Consider the following 18,778-nt stretch of genomic DNA (forward strand, 5'->3'; position numbering starts at 1 on the left):
AGACTGGACAATGAAAGGATGCATTTTCTTCACAGCGGTATTTTTACTTTACATTTTTTTAAAGTATCGAGGTAGTTGCTATAGGAAGAATCAGGTTGCTGGCCTTCCTTACTCTTACTTTGCGGTTTAGCATTGGTCTTCATTTGAAGTGTACTCTGGAGGAGGTCCACAGGGGTGGGATCATCTCCTCAGGGCTTGGGGCCTCCAAGAGCTGGAGTCGGGTTGGTAAATGGGCCAAGCAGGATGGGCACAGGAGGAACGAGGGGGACAGTTCCCTCAGAGATGGCCAGCCAGCCCCCTGGGACCTGCAGTGTCTCCCTCCAGGAAGGACCTGAGCATAAGCCCTGAGCCAGGCCCAGCTGGGCCCTAGAGCCACGGTACCCACGCACAGGCCTCAGTCAGGGCCGCATTCTCACTGGACAGTCCAGCCATCCTGGCAGGAGAAGGGTCATCCTCACGGGGGGGAGACAAGGTCCCAAACTGATGCATGAGGAGCTGGGAGGAGGTGTGGGGAGGAGGGCAGGAAACAGGGAGCCCTGAGCCCAGCCATAGATTATGTGAGAGACAGGCTGGGAGGGTCAGCTGGGCCTTGGGAGCAACGGTAATGACTCGGGCCTTTGTTCTAAGTGCTCTGGGGATCCCTGAAAGGGGGAGGTGGCAGGGTCTGCTTCCACCAGGAGAAGATCACACACCTGACTGCTGCTGAGAAGGGAGTGCAGATGGAAGGAGGCTGCTGCCTGTCACTCAGTGGGGAAGACGGGCGGCTGGGGCAGCAGCCAGGAGTGAAGCAGGCAGAGCCGGAAGTTGGGATGGCTGTGCCCTGCCACTGGCCCCAGCCACAGCGCCTCTACCCCTCAAGTTCCCTACTCCCTCTGTAGCCCCCACACCACTCCCTGCTGGCCAGGAAGGGTGAGGCAACCCTACTGAAGTTGGCAGTCACACTAGAGAGAAAAACTCAAAAATGCACACTGTCCTGCCATAAGACCCAGAATTCCTCTCCTAGGTATTTAGCCAAGAGGAACAGTGCACTAGAATGTTCATAATAGCCAAAAAGCTAGAAAGAACCCAAATATCCAAAGGGAGAAAAACTGTGCTACATTCACATGGAATTCAAATGGAATACTACTCAGCAATAAAAAAGAATAAACTACTGATAGAACATGATGATGAATAATGATAAAAGATAATGAAAAAAATATTCATAATGATGAATCTCACAACATAGTGAGTGAAAGAAGCCAGACACAAAAAAAGGATGTACCATATGATTCCATTTCTGTGAAGTTCAAGACCAGGGAAAATATGGTGGAAGGAATGTCAGCAGTGGTGACCTCAGGAGACGGAGGACGGGCATTCATCACAAAGGGGAATGAGGGAACTTGTGGGGCCTGAGGAAGTTTTATATCTTCACTGGGGGAACTGGTTACACAGGTGTATACATCTGTTAAAACATTCAACTATATGCTCTAGATCTGAGCATTTCATCATATGTAAATTTTATCTAAAAATGTAAGCTAAATATGACTGTGCTCAGAATCCAAGTGGAAAGGGCAGACCTCGCTAAACTCCTTTGTGTGGCTGCTCCTCTCAACCTGTAGGGGCAGCTCTCTGAAGCAGGCAGAGTGTCTCCCCACCCAGACAGAAAGCATCAATTGGGACTGGGCTGGGGTTGAGCATGACTGGAGGCAGCCACCCAACATGCTGAGAAGGGGACCCCAGGACAGGGTGTGGTCACCCACAGACTGCAGGAAGAAGCCCCTTGAGAGTAAAACTACATTAGGTGAGTGTCTCCCAGGAGCAGGGAGTGGCCTGGGAGCGGGGCATATCACCCGTAGATCTGGTCCAAATGCAGAGTCTGAAAAGTCCCAACGAAGTCATTCAGAATAAAGATGAGTCCTGGCTCCTTAACACAAAAGATACTGTAAACAGGGCGAGAAGCTCACAACAGTTCTTGGGAGGGTGATGAGCAGGAGAGGGCAGGAAAAACTATGACAAAGATTCTAACATCTAACGAAGGGTCAATTAATGGAATGGACAATCAGTGATGTGGAGAATAAAGTCCAGGGAATCTCCCGGAAAGTAAAGCAAGAAGTCAAGGAGACGTCTACAGAAGTTAAGAGAGACAGGATGAATCCAGGAGGTCCAACAACCATCTCAAAGGGATCCCAGGAGGCAAGAACAGAAAAAAGGGAGGGAAGGAAGCGACCAAAGTAGCCACAGGCCAACGCTTCCCTCGGCTAAAGAAAAGCGAATGTCCTCTGATAGAAAGGGGCCTCCAAAGGCAGAGGAGGTTTCCTGGAAAAGGATCCTCGCATCCACGTTTCTTGGTGAAACACGGGAACTCTATAACGATAAAGAGAAAATCCTCAAAGCTTTCAGAGTGAGAGAAGCAGCACAAAGATGTTATTGACTAGAGAACAACACCAAACACCAAAGGCCTCCCTGGATATTAGAAAACAAGGGAGCAGTAGCTTCAGAGTTCTGAGGGGGCTAGCAGTCAAGTGGAAAGGCAAATAAAAAGCAACTCTTTGGGGGCCAGCTCCCTAGCCTAGTGGTTAAGTTCAGGTGGCCCAGGTTTGGTTCCCAGGCGTGGACCTACACCACTCATCAGCAGCCATGCTGTGGCAGCAACACACAAACAAGCGAAAAATAGAGGAGAAAAAGATTGGCACCGATGTTAGCTCAGGGCGAATCTTCCTCAGCAAAAAAAACCAAAAAACTTTTTTTTACAGGTAATGACTCCAAGATCACTACTGACAAATGCTTCTAAAAAAAATCAAAACCATAATGCAGCAACAAATTATTTTTAATCCTAAGGAGAATTCCTTTTGTCAAATTGTTTATTTGGCTACAAAAAAGGAAGGAAGAGAAAATGAAAAAAGAATTACAGTTCAGCCTTAGGCACATCAACTTAAATTATCTTTTTTATGGTAAAATACATATAAAATTTACCATGGTGACATCTAGAACATTCACAATGTTGTGCAACCATCACTACAATCTAGTTCCAGAACATTTTCACCACTCCAAAAGGAAGCTTTGTACCCATTTAAGGAATCACTCCCCATTCCTTCCTCTCCCGGCCCCTGGCAACCATCAACCTCCTTTCTGCCTGTTCCTGGTATTTCATATAAATGGAGTCATACAACATGTGGCCCTTTGTATCTGGCTTCTTTCGCTTAGCATGTTTTCAACTTTTCTCCATGTACAGCATGTATGGGGACTTGGTTGCTTTTTTTAAAAGGATACTTAAAATTTTTATTTTAAAATTTGAATAACATAAAATTAACAGTTTTAAAGTGAACAGTGCAGTGGCATTTAGAGCCTTCACAATATGTACAACAACCGCTTCTATCTACTTCCAAAACATTTTCATCACTTCATTCCATGTTTGGCTGAATAACATTCCATTGTATGTCTATACCATGTTTTGTTTATCCATTCATCCATTATTGGATATTTGGGCAGTTTCTAACTTTTAGCTGTTGTGAATAATGCTGCTATGAAGTTTCATGTACCAGTTTTTGTTTGAATACCTGATTTCAATTCTTTTGTGTATATACTCAGGAGAGGAATTGCTGAGTCAGATGGTAATTCTAGGTTTAGTTTTTTGAGGAACCACCAAACTGTTTTCCACGGCGGCTGCACCATTACATTCACACCAGCAATGTACTAAGGTTCCAATTTCTCCACATCCTCTCCAACACTTGTTATTTTCCTTTTTTTTTTCAATGAGAGCCATCCTACCGGTGTGAAGTGGTATCTCATTGTGGTTCTGATTTGCATTTGCCTAATGGCTAATGATGTTGAGCATCTTTCGTATGCTTGTTGTCCAGTTGCATATTTTCTCTGGAGAAATGTCTATTCAAGTCTTTGCCCATTTTTTAATTGAGTTGTTTGTCTTTTTCTTGTTGAGTTGTAAGAGTTATTTATATATTCTGGATACTAGATCCTGATCTGACATATGATTTGCAAATATTTTTCCCATTCTGTGAGTGTTCTATTCACTTTCTTGACAGTGTCTTTTAATGTACAAGATTTTAGTTTCAGTGAAGTCCAATTTACCTTTTTTTTCTTTTGCTGATAAGGACAAGGGAATGTTAGAATTCAAGAAACAGTGGTAAGCAAATAACTCAATAAAACTTAAGTCTAGATAATTCTTAATGCAAAATGAAAAAAAAAAAAAGCATTAGAGACCCAAAAACTCAGATGAAGGAGAAAGAGGAAGCGTAGTCAGGGAGAAGGGAAGTGACAATGCATTAAGGTCTTTATCTAGTTGGGTAGAAGATATACGTATTAACTAATTCCATATATGTAAATTTAATCATGGAAAGCACAGAAAAAAGGAAACAACTTTTAAAGCATTAGAGGAAATTAAACAGATAAAATGAAATAATCTAGTTAATCTAATGGAAAAGAGATCTGGCAGGAAAAAAATCATGTAAAATCAAAGTCTAAACATCAAAGTAATCACAATAAATGTGAATAACTCAATGTTTCCATTAAAAGACAGAGGCTATCAGATTAAGGTTTTTAACGAACTATAGAAATCATCCCTGAAAGTATAGTCTTCAGATTAAGGTTTTTTTTTAAAGCTTGGCACCTGAGCTAACAACTGTTGCCAGTCTTCTTTTTTGTTATTTTTTTAAATTGGTTTTTCTCCCCAAATCCCCCCCAGTGCATAGTTGGGTATTTTTAGTTGTGGGTCCTTCTAGTTGTGGCATGTGGGACGCTGCCTCAGCATGGCCTGATGAGCGGTGCCATGTCCGCGCCCAGGATCCAAACCTGTGAAACCCTGGGCCACTGAAGCAGAGCACGCGAACTTAACCACTCACTCAGCCACGGGGCTGGCCCCAGATTAAGGTTTTTAAAATCCAACTTTATAACAGATAAACCTAGAAGAAAATTACACAAAAAGATTGAAAGTAGAATTATTTTATAAAGCTAGTTCTGGGGAAGATGGAATAGGGGTACTCCACCTTCTCTCTCCCATAGAATGCAATGGAACACCTTGGACAGGAGGCGTGGAGCAACTCTGCAGGGCTGCTGAAAAGTAAACAGCAGCAAGTCATTTAGACAAAGAGATCAGTACTTCTCAAGTCCCAATGAACCAACAGTGAATTTTCCATTTCTGGCATCTCCAGGCCTGGACTCATAGGCACTACAAAATCCAGAACTATGCATTCATCGGGTGCGGACAGAAAGAGTTCCAAGGGAAGCCCTCTGTCCCTGGTTGTTACGGACTGAATGTTTGTCTCCCTCTCCCAAATGCTGAAACCATAACCCCAGTGTGGCTGTATTTGGAGATAGAGCCTCTAAGGACGAAACTAAGGTTAAATGAGATTATAAGGGTGGAGCCCTCATCTGATAGGATTAGTGTCCCCAAGAGAAAAGGCAACAGAGAGCTTGTTGACACTCTCTCCACAAGTGCACAGAGGAAAGGTCATGTGAGGACACAGTGAGAAAGGAGCCATCTACAAGCTAGCAAGAGAGCCCCCACCACAAAGCACATTTGCTGGCACGTTTGTCTTGGACTTCCAGCCTCCAGAACTGTGAGAAAATAAATTTCTGTTGTTCAAGCCCCCCAAACTGCGGTATTTCATTATGGCGGCCACACTGACTGACACACTCGTCCAAGGAGCGAGAAACAGGGTCCTGTGAATCAGGAAGACTGGGATGATCCCCTGGGGTTTTTGTTTGTTTTTACATTCTCTCTCACCCCAGCCCCCAGACAACACCACAGCATCAATGGCCGTGATGGCGGCAGCTGAACAAGAAGGAACTCAAAACTCCAAGACAGGGAAAGCTTTCTCTCTGACCAGAAGAACTGGGGCCCAAGAGTGTGGGGGAAATCCCTTGTTTTTTCCTCTCTGTATCAGAAGAAGTGGCAGGAAGCATGAAAAAGAACAGAGAAACTTAAGCCCCAGCTTTCTAGACAGAGGACCCCTAGGAACTTGAAAGTGTCAGGCAGGGAGACCATGGAGAGGAGAGAGCTCAAGAACAAAAGATCCCATCAAGCTGTATATGAATTCCTGGGATCACTCCCAAGCAGTGGATCATGGATTTGACCCTAGACAGCATACCAAAGGCCTGGAGAAGTAAAATACAAGGGTATGCCATGACCCAGGTCCCAGAATGGCCACTAAGGCACACACAGGACAGATCAGAACAGCACTGCAACAATAATAGACAGGACATCTAAACAAGGTCAATAAGAATACAGAGGACTTGCAAAACACTATAAACCCTCTAGTCCTAACAGACGTATATAGAACACCACCCCCAACAATGGCAGAAGACATGTTCTTCTCAATTGCAAATGGAACAGTCTTTAGGAGAGACCATATGTTTAGCGTGCAAAACAAGTCTCAATAAATTTAAAAACACTGAAATCATACAAAGTGTCTTCTCCAATCACAATGGAATGAAGCTAGAAATGAATAGCAGAAGGAAAACTGGAAAATTGACAGATACGTGGAAAATAACCAATGGGTCACAGAATAAATAAAAAGAGAAATGGGAAAATACAGATGAATGAAACTAAAACACAACATACTAAACTGAATGGGATGCAGTGAAGGCAGGAAAACTATAGCAGTAATTCCTGATCAGAGGGAAATTTATAGCTGTAAATGCCTACAATAACAAGGAAGGACAATCAGAAATCACTAACCTAACTCCATACCTTGAGGAACTACAAAAAGAAGAGCAAACTAAACCCAAAGCCAGGAGAGAAAAGAAGCAATAAAGGTTGAAGCAGAGGTAAGTAAAACAGAGGACAGAAAAACAATGGGGAGAATCAGTAAAACCAAAAGTTGTTCTTTGAAAATATCAACAAAACTTTAGCTAATGAGAAGACACAAATAACTAAAAAGGAAATGAAAGTGAGGACATTACTACTGACCATACAGAAATAAAAGGCATTATGAGATAATTCTATGAATAATTGTATGCCAGCAAATGAGATGAAATGGACAAATTCCTAGAAACACAAAAATTACCTAAACTGGGGGCCGGCCCTGTGGCCGAGTGGTTAAGTTTGTGCACTCCGCTTCAGCGGCCCGGGGTTCGGATCCTGGGCGCGGACAAGGCACCGCTCATTAGGCCATGTTGAAGCAGCGTCCCACATGCCACAACTAGAAGGACCTACAACTACAATATACAACTATGTACTGGGGGGATTTGGGGAGAAAAAAAAATCAGGAAAAAAATAAAAAGATGATTGGCAACAGTTGTTAGCTCAGGTGCCAGTCTTTAAAAAAAAAAAAAAATTACCTAAACTGACTAAAGAAGAAATAGAACATCTCAACAGACCCACAATAAGAAAAGAAAGTAAATTAAAAAGTTCCCAACAGGGGCTGGCCCCGTAGCCGAGTGGTTAAGTTCGCGCACTCTGCTGCAGGCGGCCCAGTGTTTCTTTGTTTCGAATCCTGGGCGCAGACATGGCACTGCTCATCACACCACACTGAGGCGGGCGGCGTCCCACATGCCACAACTAGAAGGACCCACAACGAAGAATATACAACTACGTACTGGGGGGCTTTGGGGAGAAAAAGGAAAAAAATTTTAAAATCTTAAAAACAACCCATGATTTAAAAAAAAAGTTCCCAACAAATAAAATTCTAAGACCAGATGGCCTCACTGGTGAACACCAAACATTTAAAGAAGAATTAATATCAATCCTTCTCAAATTCCTGCAAAAAATAAAAGACAATGAGTTAGGAAGGGAGCACTTCTCAACTCATTTTATGAGGGCAACATTACCCTGATACAAAGACATCACAACAAAACTATACATCGGTATCTGTTATGACTATAGATGCAAAAATCCTCAACAAAATACTAGCAAACCAAATGTAACAGCTTATTAAAAGGATTATACACCATGACCAAGCAGGCTGTATATCAGAACAGCACATCAAAGCTTTTCAAAACTGAACTGACATGGGAACCACAGTCCAATGGTAAGTAAGAAATTGTGGCCTGAATCTAACCAGGTTGATTGCCTGCTTAAAAAAAAAATTCTCTATAGGACAAACCCAGAATTCATAACATAATGTTTGAAATGTCCAGGATACAATCAATAATTACTTGACATATGAAGAACTAGAAAAATCTCAACATCTTAATGGAAAAGACAATCAACAGAAAACAAACTCAAGAATGACACAAATGTTAGGATGACTACGCAAGAACCTGAAAGAGAATATCATAACCATGCTCTAAAAATAATCAAACAAATGGAAAGATAGAAAGTTGTAGTGGAGAAACAGAAGATATAAAAAAACAGAACTAAATGGAAATTTTAGAACTGAATACAATAACCAAAATAAAAAACTCACTGGATAGGCTTAATAGCAGAATGAAGACAACAGAGGAAAGAGTTGGAGAACTTGAAGACAGATCAATAGAAATTATCCAAGTTCAACAAAAGAGAGTAAAAGGATTGAAAGAAATGAACAGAGCCTCAGGGATTTTAGAGACAATACCAAAAGGTCTAATATTTGTATTATTAGATTCCTAGAAGGAGAGGAGAAAGAGCGTGGTACAAAAAAAAATTTGAAGAAATGATGGCTGACAACTTGTCCAAATTGGCAAAAGACATAAATTTAGAGATTCAAGAAGTCCAGTAAATTCCAAACAGAATAAACTCAAAAACTCCATGCCCAGATACATCATAATCACATTTCTGAAAACTAAAGATTAAAAAAAAAATCTTAAAAGAAGCTAGAGAAAAATGATGCATTACTTACAGGGAAACAACAATTTGAATGATTAGAAATTTCTCACCAGAGACTATGGAGCCCAGAAGCAAGTGGCACAGTTTTCATGAGCAGAAAAAATAACTGTCAAACCCAGAATTCAATATCCAGTGAAAATACCCTTCATTGATGAAGGCTAAATAAAGACATTCTCAAAAAGAGGAAAACTAAGAGAATGCATTGCTAGCAGATCTGTTCTGAAAGAACTGCTAAAGCAAGTTTTTTAGACAGGAGGGAAATGATACCAGAGGGAAATATGGAACTTCAAGGATGAAGGATGAGCCACAGAAATAGTAAATACCTGAAAAAATTAAACACAGAACTACCATATGACCCAGCAATCCCACTTCTGGGTATATATCCAAAGGAAATAAAAACGCTATGTTGAAGAGATATCTGCATGCCCACGTTCACTGCAGCGTTATTTACAGTAGCCAAGACATGGAAACAACCTAAGTGCCCATCAATGGATGATTGGATAAAGAAAACGTGGTAGATATACACAATGGAATATTATTCATCCATAAAAAAGAGGGAAACTCTGCCATTTGTGGCATCGTGGATGGACCTTGGGGGTTTTGTGCTAAGTCAAGTAAGTCAGACAGAGAGGGAGAAATACTATATGATCTCACTTAATGTGGAATCTAAAAAAAAAAAAGACAGTTATAGAAAAAGAGATTAGATTTGTGGTTAGCAAAGGCAGGGGGTGGAGGTGGGGGACTGGAGGAAGGTGGTCAAAGGTACAAACTTCCAGTTATAAGGTAAACAGGTACGGGGGATGGAAGACACACATGAGGACTATAGTTACTGCTGTGTGGTATATTTGAAAGCTGCTAAGAGAGTAAATCCTAAAAGTTCTCATGACAAGTTAAAAAATATTTTTCCCTTTTTTTGTATCTATATGAGATGATGAATGTTAACTAAACAGTGGTAATCATTTCACAATATAAGTCAGCTCATTACGCTGCATACATGAAACTTATACAGCGCTGTACATCAATTATATCTTAATAAAACCAAAAAACATAGGAAATATCTGGGCAAATAGAATATTCTTCTCTTCACTTTCTTTAAAATATGTTTGATGTTCAAAAGCAAAAATCGTAACATTACTTGATGGGATTTCTAATGGACATCGATGTAACACATTATGACAACTACAGCATAAAGAGGGTAGGATAAAAGAACCTATACAGTGGTCAGGTTTCTACACTGCATTTGAAGTGGGAAAATATGAATTCTAAGAAGATTGTAACAAGTTAAGCATGTACAGTTACGCGCCACAAAGGACGTTTCGGTCAACGATGGACACGAATACGACAGCGGTCCCGTAAGATTAGCACCATAGAGCTAGGGGTGTAGTAGGCGGTACCATCTCGGTCTGTAAGTGCACCCTGTGATGCTCACACAGTGATGAAATTGCCCAACAACACATTTCTCAGAACGTGGCCGCGCCGTGAATCAGCACATGGCGGTACCCTTCCGTGGCCCTTGCTGAGTCCAGGATCCGCCCTTCACGCCCATCCCCATGAAGCTGGTCATCCATCCGCTGGGCTGGGGAGAGAGAAGAATGGCTTCACCCTGTTCTTCAGGGCTTAACTGCCAGTCAGAGCCCTGGAGGACGTTGGGGTTTTCGGGGGGTTTTAGTGGCAGGAAAATTAGTTGGCTCTCTATGAGGCAGGGAGGGTCCTGACAGCTGGATCTCTGTCAATTCTTGGGGCAAGCTCTGGCCTAAATTTCAGTCCTCAGGCCTCTGCCTATATTTATCGTGAGCCCAGGCAGGCAGACCCCTCGCCCACCTCTGTCGTGGCAAGCTCCCCTGGGTGGGTGGCAGGGGGAGCCTCTGTTGGGAGATCTGAGGGCAGCTGAACCCCAAGCTCTTGTGAGAGCCGGCATAAGAATGGGTGGGGGCCTGTTCTTCAGAGTCGAGGCGCTCAGAGTGAGCGCGAGCCCAGCAGTATTGAGCGCTGGGCCTCGGGGAAGGTGAGACTCCTCAAAGCAGGGCCTCTGTTATTTAGACCCCCTTCTGGGGGTCACATCTGCTTCTCTGCTCCCTCCCCCTCCCCTAACCTGGACAATGTGGTCTGTGTGCTAGGAGTCGGTCACCCCCCTCCTCCGCTGAGCAGACAAGGCCAGGGTGGGGAGCGGGAGGAGAGACCCAACCTGCTTTTGGTTCCTTGGAAGGATTCTATTTCCTGCTGCCACAGAACCTTGGCACACGCTCTCCCCTCTGTTTGGCACGATTTTCCCTCCTTTCTTGTCTAGTTAACTCCCATTCCTTCTTCAGGCCTCTTAAGTGTCACCTCTGCGGGGAAGTCTTCCCCAGCTAGTTAACTCCCCCTGTTACAGGTTCATTTATTTGGGTGATTATTCACATTAAGCAAATAATCCTGAGGGCCTGGTTTACTCACCGACGTGTCTCTACCACAGAGCAGGGACTGAATAACCATTCAGTGATGGACAAGGAGCTGAGCCCAGTGAAACGTGGGGAGGAGAGAGGCTGACCTGGGGAGGCAGACAGACAGACAAAGCCATAGCTCTCAGGCAAGGGTTTCCTGTTTGGGACCCTCCCTGTCCTCCTCTGTAAAGAGCAGCATGGCAGTCCCAGGGCACAGGGCTGTGAGAGCCCCTGAGCAGCTGCTAGCAGAGTACTTACACACGCTAGTGCTGGCCCACAGAAGTGTTCCCGCAAGTCACCTCCCCACTTCCCACAGCTGCTCGCTGAAGGCCGCCTGGAAGGCCTGTTGCTGAACATCTGAGAGCTCATGGAATATTCTCGAAAGCAGCTCGAGGCCACCCAGAGAGCACAGGTTTAGAGGTGTCGGGCCTTGAGTGACATTCCCAATTCCTTTGCATCCAGCTCTGTGACTTTGGACCTGGTGCTCTCAGCTTCGGCTTCCTCAGGTGTGAAAGGGGGGCTCTCCACACCCACCTCCTGGGGAAGGCACGGCACTCCACACGTGCTCCCTTCCCTCAGATCAGAGCCCAGCACCACAGCGGCCACGTATGGCTCCGCCCGCCCTTCCTCGGGCTCACTCACTAGCTGTGTGACTGGAGGCAAAGCGCCACCTCTCTGAGCTTTGGTGGTAATACATGCCTCACCAAGTTGTAAGGAATAAGTGAGAAGGGAGGGTGAGAACCCTTCATAAACCCGGTGCTCCAACTGAGTGAGGGATTGTGATGTCTGCTCCTGCCTCCCGGCGACCCCCTCTCCTGTTCTGTGACCCCCTCTGCCAGGCCACCTCTGCTCAGAGACCCCACAGATGGTTCAGGCTCCTTTACCAGAGTAAAAGCTTCAGGCACCAGGGCCAAACTTCATGCCATGCCCTGCCTGGGCCTCTGTTAGCCCCTGGGGGCCAAGTCCGAAGGGGAGCGTGGACAGACCCCAGGAGCCCTGGAGGCAGAGAGAGATCGCAGCCAGCCAGAGGTCCTACGGCTGTGGCCCCTGGCTGGGGCAGTGGGGGCTGTGATCAGAGTCTGAGCCCGGATGGGGTGGTCTGGGGACCCTGATAAGCAGCTTCGGGGCTATCAGGTGGGGGCCCTTCCACTTAGAAGGAGCCTGTGGGGCCACGGTAGGACCTGCAGCCCCCTCCCGCCCAGGGCTGTCTCCTGGATGGCTGCTTTCCCATCTCTGCCTCCTTAGAGCCCTTAGGGGAGTTAGGACGGGAGTCCATCTCCCTTTCTGCAAGTCACATGGAGACTCTGCCCCTCGCCTGGCCAGCATGGGGGTGAGGGACACGGTCCAGGTCCTTGGGCCCAGCATTGCATCCTAAGAGCTTTTGCTTCAGACCAGGAGCTTCGGGGCTCTCCGGAGGCCAGGGTGGGCGGTCTGGGCCCTTATCCTCTAAGGTCTTACTCCACCGCTGCCGCTGTCAGCCCTCACCTCTCATTGAGACCTTCTTCGGATGAAGTCCTTAAACCACATGCTCAACGTCGAGGTGAAGGACGGTCAGATCTGCAAGAGTCCTGCAGACTTGTGGAGCTCAAGTCCCTCATTTATGTAGAGAGGAAACCGAGGCCCAGAGAGGCAGGGAGAATTATCCAAAGCCTGAGGGCTCCCTCTGCCTCCCAGCATCGGGGAACCCACGACCCTAAGAGGAACAGGAAGGCAGCAGCAGAGACGCACACATGCACACACACAGCACACATGTATGAAGCCCACACAGACACACAACACATGGAGATACGTATTGAAAAACAGAGATTCAGCTGGTAAAATTTCTCCTAATTTTCCCTTGGCTGCTTTACTAAGTTTCATGAAGTTGGCAGTTTTGTACAAAGATAAAAGAAGGCCAGAAAATATGGTCATCTGATGTCTCACTCACAGCACAGTCACTGGCAAAACTCATCCTGGAATCAAGGACTTTGAGAGGCTCTGGGAGGTTCTTGCTCTCCTGTTTTGGTTTGGAAACAAGGGACCCAAAGCAAGAGCCTGATGTGGTTCCAGGAGCTGAACAGGCATGAAAGAGAAAAGGTGGAAAACCGTTCCAATCCTTCCTCTCCATGGGGTAGACTGGGGCCTGAGACCTAGGGGGTGCGTTCAGCCCACCGCTGGAGACAGCCTGTCATCCCACCTGGGTTCATCCCGACCGGCCTGCGAAGCTGCTCCTAGCCCACCCTGATGCGTGCCCACTACATCCGGCGTTGGACCTGCTCTGTCTTCCTCAGCAGACTCTGAGAATTCATCTGATCCTTTATTTGTCCCCAAATACTCCGTGAGCAGGCACCTTGTCTGGTTCTTCTCTGTGCCCCAGCACCCACCATGGGCCTCCTCCTGGGAGGTGCTCCAAGAAAGCCTTACACCGAACAGACCCGACCCCACAGACAGTGCCCACGCGTGCTCAAGATCTCCGCATGCTCCCTCACACCCTCTATGCCTTGCAGCCCCACGAGCAAGGGGACGTGTGGAGCAATGAACCCAGATGCAGTGGGGTCCCAGGAATGGCTTCCCTGGGGGCTTTGCCCACGGCCATCAGCTTCAAAGAGATGACTGTCTGCCAATTTTATAATAGAGAAACTGAGGCTCCAGGAGGAAACACATGGCCCTGAGGCACAGAGGAAATCAGGAAAAAAGGCAGGACTACAACTCAGCTCTCCAGACTCCAGAACCCAAGCTCTGTGCACAAACCTGCTATGAACCAGACTGATCTTGTGTGTGTCTCTGCGGGGCCTTTTTCAGTGTCAAAAGCAATGGATTCAGACCTGAGTTTTGCCACTTACCAGTAATGTGATTCTGAGTATACTGCTTCATCTCTCTGAGCTTCAGTGTCCTCATCTCTAATGGGGATGACAGTATAGTCATGCACCCCATAACAATGTTTCAGTCAATGACAGACCACACATATGATGGTGGTCCCATAAGATCAGTACCATACGGCCTAGGTGTGCAGTAGGCTATACCATGTAGGTTTGTGTAAGTGCACTCTGTGATGTTCACACAATGACAAAACCACCTAACAACGCATTTCTCAGAACGTATCCCCATCTGTAAGGATGCATGACTGTATATAGGATTCCCTATAGAAAACACTAAAAAACCGTACAAAGAGATAGGGTAAAAAACTCAACAGATAAATTATAACGGAATACTAAAAAAAATTCAAATAATCCAAAAGAAGGCAGGAAAGGAGAAATGAGAACAAAAACAGAAGAAACAACCAAAACAAAACATGGTAGATCAAAATCAAATATACAAATAATTACTTTAAACGTAAATGATCTAAACACACCAACTAAGATACATAGATTGTCAGATGGATTTAAAAAAAAAAACGACCCAACTGTATGCCATCTGCAAGAAACTCACCTTAGCTATAATGATCTAGATAGATTAAAAATAAAAGGATGGAAAAAGATATTCCAGTCAAACACTAATTAAAAGAAAACTGGAACGGTTATATTAATATTGTACAAATTAATATTGTACAAATATAAAGCAAAGAAAATCCCCAGGGATAAAAGGGACACTACATAAGGATAAAGGATCAGTTTACCCGTGAAGATGTAACAATCTTAAATGTTCCTAACAACATAGCCTCAAAATGCATAAAGCAAAAACTGATGGAACTGAAAAGAAAAACGGACAAATCCACAGTCGTTGTTGAAGATGTCAACTGTTTCCTCTCAGTAATTAATAGAACAGGCACACAGAGAAATCAGCAAGGATGAAATCTAAACACCACGCCAACCACCTGGATCTCACGAGACGCTTCACTCAACAGACCTTCCTCTCAAGTGCACACAGAGCATTCACGAAGACAGACCACATCCTGAACCAAGAAACAAACCTCAATGAATTTAAAAGAACTGAAATCAGACAAAGGATGTCCTCTGATCAAAATGAATTAAGTTGGAAATTAATAACAGAAAGATAATTGGAAAATTTCTAAATGTTTAGAAATTAAACAGCACCCTGCCAAATAATCTGTGGGTCAGAGATAAAATCTCAAAAGAAATGAGAAAATACTTTGAAGTGAACAAAAATGAAAATGCAACACACCAAGATTTCTGAGGTGAAACCAAAGTGCTTAGATGTTTACGGCATTCAGCGCTTCTAGGAGGAAAGTACCAATGAGATACGCCAGAGAAACGCTGACAGAAAGAAGTAGAAGGGGCAAAATCATATCAAATGAAACAGAATTCAAAGCTAAAAGCATTCACTAGGAAAAAAGAGAAGTTTTCTTAAGATAATAGTTAATAAAAACTTACTATATGCCAGGCACTGCTCTAAGATATTTATATATATTAACTCTTATGTTCTTAACTGCTACCCCAAACAAAACATATGTTAACTTTTGTTCATCTAACACCATAGTTTCAAAAAAAAAACACTATTAGAAATCTGAGGACAGAGTAATAAATCTAAAACCTTAGTGAGAAGCTTCAGTGTACCTGTTTTAATAAGTCAATATATCAAGTAAAAGAATAAGGACACAGAGTTTAAATTACATAATTAACAAGATATATAATAAATACACAGATAAATTTGGTACCCAACTAAGACAGAACATTCAGTCTTTTTAAACACACATGGACTATTTACAAAAACTGACCATCTGTTAGGACACAAAGAAAAATCGCAACAAATTCCAAAAGAGCAGAACATACAGATCTATTCCCCGAATAAAACAGGTCAGAAAATTTGAAGTGAACCACAAAAGCACAGCCTAAAACATCTTTTTAAAATACCCTTTTAAATTATTCTTGGCTTAAAGAGGAAATCAAAACTGAAACGAGGAGCTAACTAGAAATGGATAAAAACTAGAGCAATATTGTGGGGATGTGTTGAAAGTGATCCTCAGAGGAAAATATACAGCTTTAAATGCTTCCTTAGGAAACAAGAAAGACTTAAATGAAAGATAACACAAAAAACAAAATGAAACAAAAACTAGAGCCCAATTCTGTGAAAATAAAGGCAAAAGTCCCAAATAAAGTCCTAGCAAAAGGAATCTGGAGGTTTATCACAGGAGCGAAACACCGTGACCAAGAAAGGCACGCCCCGAGCCAGCCAAGCGCTTCAGGCCTGGTGCTTCCAGCTCAGCGCACTCTGCTTCCGGAGCCAGGGCCCGGTTCTTGAGTGTGGAACCACGCCACTCATCTGTCAGTAGCCATGCTGTGGTGGTGGCTCACACAGAAGAACTAGAAGCACTTACAAGTGGGCTATACAACCATGTACTGGGTCTTGGGTGCAGGGTTGGGAGGCCAGCCCAGTTGTGTAGTGGTTAAGTTTGCACACTCCACTTCAGTGGCCCAGGGTTCATGGGTTCGGATCCCAGGCACAGACCTAGTACTGCTCATCAAGCCATGCTGTAGTGGCATTCCACATAAAACAGAGGAAGATTGGCACAGATGTTAGCTCAGTGACAATCCCCCTCAAGCAAAAAGAGGAAAATTGGCAACAGATGTTAGCTCAGGGCCAATCTTCCTCACCAAAAAAAAAAAAAGAGAGAGAGAGAGAGAGAGCAAGAGAAAGATTGGCAACACATGTTAGCTCAGAGCAAATCTGGCCCAGAAAAAAAAAAAGGCACATCTCACAAATACAAGGATGGTGAGCACAAGGAGAATTGCTACCGTCATTCACCGCATTTATAGATTAAAGGAGAAACCCCACAGATTCTAAAAGAAAAAAATCTGTATAGCAAAAATGCAAAGGAAATGACAAACCAAGAAAAAATATTCATAACTCACATTTCAGAAAACGGACTAATTTCCTGAATATATGCATTCTTTTGTATCAATTTTTCAAAGCCAACAATTAATAGAAAAATATACCAAAGTCAGTTCTCAGGAAAAGAAATGCAAATAACTCTTACGCATAGAAAAAAAAAAAACCTTGATCCACTCATAACTAGAGAAATGCAAACTAAAACTGTCCAGAGAGATCTCGGTTTCTAAATATCATTCTCCAATAAAAAGAACCAAAGCTTCTTGGAAGAACAGCTGATTCTAGGGCTGGGGTGGGAGGAATGGGAAACGAACCTGAAGCATCTTAGAGTGCCAGAAAATAAGGAAATGAAAAGAAAAAAAAAGATGGTGCATGTTAGGTCCACAGGAGCCCACCTGAAGGGGCTCCTAATGGCCAAAGATGGAATGACCCAACCAGCAAAATGAAGCCCGATAGTATTGAATTATAACCCAAAGAATAAAATCATTAAGTGGAGGAGAACGGAAAATATTCCTTACACAGGGAATGTAAAGAGCCGCCTCCTTCACACCGCAGCAGCCACCTCCGGGTGCCACCCACGTGACAGGCTCTGGGCTGGGGCAGGACGGTAACGACCGCCCCCAGGGAGCTCACAGCCTGCAGTGGGGTGGACAGAGGTCAGGGATCTCCAGTCACCTCCCACAAGGGCACCCCCCCAGGTCCCCTGGCCTCTCGACCGCTCTCCTGTCACCATATTTTTTTTGGTTTCTCAGTCCTCTTTCAGTCACCTGAGATATAAATTACGTGAAATAAAATGCACCCATTTTAAGTGTACAGTCCAGTGTGTTTTGACAAATGTATGTCCCTGTGTAACCACCACCTCAGTCAAAATAACATTCCAGCACCCCGGAAAGTTTCCTTCCGCCCCAACCCTGGTGTAACCACTGTTCTGTCACTTGAGCTTAGTTTCGCCTGTTCGAGAATTTCATAAAAATGGAGTCACACCATATGTGGGCTGTTGAGTCGGGCTTCTTTCATTCAACATCATAGCTGCAAAATGCATCCACGTGGCTGCCTTCACCGACGACGTCTTCCTTGGCGTTGCTGAGAAGCGCCCCCTCGGCTGGCCGGCCCCCAGGTGCTTCGTCCCTTCACCTGCGGAGGAACCACCCGGGGGAAGCGGGGGCGGGGTGCTTCCAGTTTAAGCCCCTAAAAGCAGAGCCGCTGTGAACGTTTCTGCACAAGCCTTTGTACGGGCGCATGCTTTCATTTCTCTCGGGTAAACACGCACCAGTAAAATAGCTGGATGACACGGGAGGCCTCTCACTTTTTAAGAAAACGTCAGTCTTCAAAAGTGGTGGGAACGATTCCCAGCCGCATCCGCAGCGAATGAGTTCCAGTTGCTCCACATCCTCACGAGCACTTAACATGGAGCATCCCCTTTTATGAGGCCACGTTAACAGGGGTAGGGGAGCACCTCATCGTGGCTTTCATTTACATTCCTGCATGTCGATGCCGAACGTCTTTTCATGTGCTCATTGGACGTCCATATATCTTTGTTGAACTGTCGGTTCCAATATTTGGCCCATTTTCAAAATGGAGTTTTTACTTCTTCTTCTTGAGTTACAGTTTTGAGTCATGTTTTCATTAAAACAGATCAGAGCCCTCACAAGGCCTCATCCCAGGGAATCTGGAGTGAAATCCAAGAACCAGGGCCTGGTCCTCCACAATCTGGCCATGCTCCCTGGCCCTCGGCTCAGTCCTTTCTTCCACACAGGCTGCCTGGCCGCCCTCTGAGCCAGCCGGACATCTCTTACCAGGAATCATCTTATTTAGGATTCTCTGGGCACATTTAGTGTTCACCCACTCCCCC

This window comes from Equus quagga, chromosome 13 (genome assembly GCF_021613505.1).
Source record: "Equus quagga isolate Etosha38 chromosome 13, UCLA_HA_Equagga_1.0, whole genome shotgun sequence".
Lineage (NCBI taxonomy): Eukaryota > Metazoa > Chordata > Mammalia > Perissodactyla > Equidae > Equus > Equus quagga.